Source organism: Pseudophryne corroboree, chromosome 6, assembly GCF_028390025.1.
Source record: "Pseudophryne corroboree isolate aPseCor3 chromosome 6, aPseCor3.hap2, whole genome shotgun sequence".
Classification (NCBI taxonomy): domain Eukaryota; kingdom Metazoa; phylum Chordata; class Amphibia; order Anura; family Myobatrachidae; genus Pseudophryne; species Pseudophryne corroboree.
In genome coordinates this window covers 474,708,561-474,714,531 of record NC_086449.1, presented here as the reverse complement: position 1 = coordinate 474,714,531, position 5,971 = coordinate 474,708,561, and positions in this window count along the sequence as shown.

Below are 5,971 nucleotides of genomic sequence, written 5' to 3'. Positions count from 1 at the left end.
ACCTGTTGCCGGGACAGAAGGAAGAAGTGCGAGTTGCTTCTGCTGTCCCCAAGCCGGACTCCCCCTCCTCTGTTGTGTCGCCACAGTGCAGAGGCAGCAGGAGACCTTTTGTGGATGAGAGAGCCGCTCTGAATTGCATGAAGAGCGGGTGTGTATCACCATTGATATGTGCACGCTAAGTGCTAAGAACCGCTCACGTGACCAGACGCCGGGTCGGGTTTGAGGATTCCACACTCCCGGAAACTGTGTACGTCTGGTATGCCGATGACGTACGTTTCACTACAGGCTTGTTCACATCGGTATCTGACAAGTCTGCCAGAGCTGTTTAAGTAGCAATCTTATTATAGGCGTGGCTTTCAATTATGCATACTTATTAGACTCTTAAACGCAATCATAGGGTCAAAAGCAGTGCAAATTTAATTTTGATTTAACAACCATAAAGAGTATTGTCCACAGATGAAAAAATATAATGCTTAACAATGCATAGTAGAATAATGGTAACATGTCTTAACAAATAGCAGTCCTAATGCGTGTGATGATAATAAACCCGGATAATCAAATCAGCTAATTATCCTGTGGTTTAATCAATTTACCTAAATATGGGGTGCAAATTAAATCTGAATATAACTAATGCCTCATAATGGATATATCTTCCTTTAAGGACTAGGACATTTCAGCAATAATTCAAAGAGCAAAAAGCAGTGCAAGTTTAGTATTGGTTTAACAACTATAAAAAGCATTGTCCGCATATGGTCAAATCTAATGCATGATACTGCACAGTAGATTATTCGTGACACGCCAGGATAAAAATCCAATAACCAATAACAATCCTAGTGTGTGAGATGACAGTACATCCGGATAGTCAATTTAGCTAATTACCCAGTGGTTTAATCAATGTTCCTTAATACGGGATGCAGATTAAATCTGGATGTGACTAATGCTTAATAGTGGATATAGCTTCCATTAAGGACTAAGACAATACCATGATAGTTAAAAGAAAGAGTTAGGACAAATCGGGAAAGAGGGAAAGGGAGGAGAAATTGAGTTTAAATCAATTGTAGTAAGAGGAATTAACCTAAATAAAACTAGGGAAATGGGTGTGAACAGCAACTGCATCTATACCCTGCTTTAAAAACTTTTTTTATTATTATTATGTTTCAACACTGTGCGCATTCTGAATTATGCAGAATTTGCACCTTAATTATACAGGGTAGAGAACCATTCTGACAAACCCAGCAGGATGCGCTACCCCCATTCCGCACGTGGAAGGTCTGGACCATCTCCCATATGAAAAACAGTGCGGCTGGCTAGTAGTCGTAACTGTATCCTAACCATATCTACACATGCCTATATAGTACCTCTGTCACATAGTCTTTCTATGTAGAATGATATAGCTATCTAGTTACTAAAGTTATATCCAAATTCTATCCAATGGTGCATTAACAGCGTCCCTGACTGTGTTATATGTCAGATGTTTGTAATACTGAATTCTTATATACCGTAACACATGTATTGAAATAAGTCAGGGTCTAGGCAGACGATATGTCCCTATCTGTTAGAGTCAATTCAGGTCCTAATTATGCGTTAGCACTTTAATGCCAAAGTGTATCACTGCTGATAGGTAGACATCACAGCTATTATACTAGTTAAGGGCTTATTTTCTAATACAGTGATATAGGTATAACCATATAGAGTACAGGCCTCTATCAAAGTTCTGTAGAGAGAACCCGATATGAATAACTTTTTTGTCTTATTATGGTATGATATAATAATTACGTCTGTATGTTACAAACGTTAACATATAAGGATACACCTAGCAGGACCTGTGGATAAGATGCAGGGATTAGTTTTCTGCATGGACTAATGAATATTAGTGTTCCAAAGGTTGACACTGTGAAAGTGCGTCATATTGGCAAGAATACACTATAGTTGATATTCTCATTCAGGCCACCTGGGGCCACCGTGTTGAGCTTGAAGATCCATTCACTTTCCAGTTTTTGTAGTTCTCTTTCTGAATCGCCACCTCTGATGCCCATTTTTAACTTGTCTAGGCAGAAGAATTTAAGTTCACAAGGGGATTTGGAGTGCTGATAGTAGAAATGTCTGGCAATTGTTGTTATTTGTCTAAATCTTGCCAAGTCTGATTCTACATTTCTAATGTTACTGCGCAGGACTGTAATAGTAACTGCACATAGTTTGTGGGCTGTAACTGCAGAGTCTTAGCAGTCTGGAAACCCTGGAGCCAAGTAGTCTGTCCACTAGGGAGAAAAGCAACTATCTGCCAGCACTTGCAGATTCATATAAGGTGCCTTTACAGATTATTGGTTCATTCACCCATGTGACTAGGAGCTGCCTGTAGCTGGTTGGCCAGATGACTGGATGATGTAGTAGCTGAAGATGGTTGTGCCCATGGAGCAGTGGGAATCAACGAAGGAGACACCAGGCATGTAGAAGACAGCACAGGTTGTGGGGAAATGCTAGAGGCAGCATAAGGTATTGCTGGAACACACACACAGGTATTGCCGGAGACACACACACACACAACAAACAATTTTATGACCATTGCTTGTTAAATTCCCACTGATGGGGGTATAAGGAGGATAAAACGACATGGCTTTGTGCTTCTGAGCGGCATTGGCTACTCAGGGACTCCCCACCAGCTATCAGAGGCGGCAAGGAACCTAGATCACCAAAGAGCAGGGGAGGATTTGCCATAGGACTTACTAGGATATTCCCCTGTAGACTGAAGGCTTGCTGGAACTGCCAAGATGCCTCTTTCTTTTTTTTCTTTTTTTAAATGGAACCAGGAAAGGATGGTGATGTGCATCAGTGTACTACTCAGGCTGCTGCAGGACCTGCCAGCTCCATGTACCCTGATTAGCACTTGGCATTCTGGAGGCATCATCTACAGTAAGCACTACATCCTTTTCTTAGCACTAGACATCTGCTCTAGTGGTCTGTGGTCAGCCATAGGGCACAGTGGTTTTATTATCCTCTTCATTGTTGTCCTGTGCAGTGTATTGTCCTCCATCACATCCAGGCTGCGTTAAATTAGTACCATTCACATCTGACATGGGGGTTAATTCAGAACTGATCGCTGCTGTGCGTTTTTGCGATCAGGTCCAAATTGCGCATGCGTATGAACCGAAATGCACAGGCACGTTGCAGGGTACAAAGCGGATCACTGCTCCACGATGGGTTTGTGCAACGGATCCGTTCGCATGGGCGATCGCAAGGAAATTGACAGGAAGAAGCCGTTAGTGGGCGTCAACTGACCGTTTTCTGGGAGTGGTTGGAAAAATGCAGGCGTGTCCATGCGTTTGCAGGGAGGGTTCCTGACGTCAATTCCGGTCCCGGAAAGGCTGAAGTGATCGCAGCAGCTGAGTAAGTCCTAGGCTGCGCAAAGACTGCACAAAATCTGTTTGTACAGCTCTGCTACACATGCGTTCGCACACTTACACAGCTAAAATACACTCCCCTGTAGGCGGTGACTATCTGATCGCAGCAGTGCAAAAATCGCTTGCTAGCGATCAGATCTGAATTAAGCTCCTTGTCTCCAATTGGGTTAATCACACATACTCCCTTCATTATACCAAACTGTAGGTCTTTTACTTCCAGGATTTCCATTAATGGCTACCAGCCTGCAACCATCTCATTCAGCTGCTGATCTACCTCACCCCCTGTCTCACCATTATCTATCTGTCCCTTACTAATTATATTGCTTATTTCCCCCTAACCAATGTCTCACCCATTTATCCCATAAACATATAGAACTCTGAATACCTGTCATATCACCCTCATCCTATTCCTTTCTCAGCTTCTCGCCCATCACCCACTCTCCAATACCTCTCTTACTCTTAATCATCATCTTTTTACCTGCAAACTGGGGGAACTGTGTTGCATATAATGTGAACTGGGGCTACAGTTTGGCACATAGTGACTTGGGGTCACGATGTGCCATATACTGTATAGTGAATTGATGGCACATTGTGGCTGACAGTGTGATCTGGGTGCACACTGTGGGATACAATGTGAACTGGGGACACTGTGTGGCATATAATGTTAACTGCAGGCACAGTGTTCTATATAGTGTGATAATGAGGCACTATGCGCCATATGTGAACTATGGCACTGTGTGCATATGGTGTGAACTGGGAACACTGTGTGGCACACAATGTGATCTGCAGGCATTATATCTCATACAGTGTGAACTAGGGGCTTTGTGTGGCATATAATATAATAATTTAACTTCTGTTTAAAGTATCTTATAAATTGCAATGCTCAGTAATTCATTCATGTTTATAGTTTAGCCTCCATAATCTTTGTCATTTACTGTGGAGGGATGGTGTGCACCAAAAGCATGATTGTATCAGGCACTAAGATTTCTGTTGCTGGGCTTGGTAATCCATTTGAAAAGAGGATTCAATAATTGCATATATGACGATCATAGAATCACAACCAGTCATTGGTGTGGTACATAATATTATCTGTTGTTAGTAGTGTCAGGATAGCTTTATATTTATAGTCACTGTCTTATTAACTGACCAGCAAAAATTGTACTTATATTGTACTGACTGACAGTGAATTTACAGTTGGCAGCCATAGTAATGACAAACTGAGAGACTAAGGAAAAGTAATACGGATAGCAGAGCACATTGCTCAATGTCTCTGGTCCCGCTGTGCATTCCATCCTGACGTTTGCTGTCTTGGTTTGATAAGTAAAGCAGGTGTGTTGTTAATAATATAATGACATATCTCTCTTGTACTAATGAGCGGTGCTCAGTGACAGTAATGTTCCTCAGATGTCAGACTGTACTGCAACTGTAAATGGCAGTGGCCTAGTGAGAACTAGCCAGCTGAGAATCACACATACAACCACAAACTCATTTCCCAGACAATAAAATCATTAGAGATCCAATCAATTCTGAAATTAAAAAAAATAATCATTTTGCACATAAAAATAAGGTCACGCAGTCTTTGTAAAGTGTGGAGAACATTTATTTCAGCACAAATGCACCTGTATGTCCATCTTGTACAAACATAGTACATATTTATTTGGTGCATGCTTCTGTTCTAATGCCCTGTAGAACCCATTTTCCAGTCTAAATAACATACTGTATGGATGTGTACCACCTATTGTCACTTTAATACCAACCGAGTTGCAAAACTACCACAGTTGCTGCAGTTGTGGTGACAGAGACCCAGAGTGTATGTGTGTGAGGCCCAGGGGTGCTGGTCCTTTAGTCCCTGCTGGTGCATGCCCAGGGGTGCTGGTCCTTTAGCCCCTGCTGGTGCATGCCCAGGGGTGCTGGTCCTTTAGCCCCTGCTGGTGCATGCCCAGGGGTGCTGGTCCTTTAGCCCCTGCTGGTGCATGCCCAGGTGTGCTGGTCCTTTAGCCCCTGCTGGTGCATGCCCAGGTGTGCTGGTCCTTTAGCCCCTGCTGGTGCATGCCCAGGTGTGCTGGTCCTTTAGCCCCTGCTGGCGCATGCACTGTAAAGCACCACTTGGGCTGCCAGTTCCTTATTTGAAAGCTGAAACGTTGCTTTACTGCAAATGCTCAGTAGAGCACAAAGAGGACTTCAGGAATGAGAGGCATCACCAGTCCCCCTTCCCTTGATGCAGCATTATGCCCCTGATCAAACCCTTAAATTATTTCAATGCATTGTTTCCTCTCCTAGACCATCACTCATTAGACTCATGTCTAAAAAAAGTAATAGCAATATGGGCCCTCATTCCGAGTTGTTCGCTCGCTAGCTGCTTTTAGCAGCATTGCACACGCTAAGCCGCCGCCTACTGGGAGTGAATCTTAGCTTAGCAAAATTGCGAACGAAAGATTCTCAAAATTGCGAATAGAAATTTCTTAGCAGTTTCTGAGTAGCTCGACACTTACTCTGCCACTGCGATCAGTTCAGTCAGTTTCGTTCCTGGTTTGACGTCACAAACACACCCAGCGTTCACCCAGACACTCCCC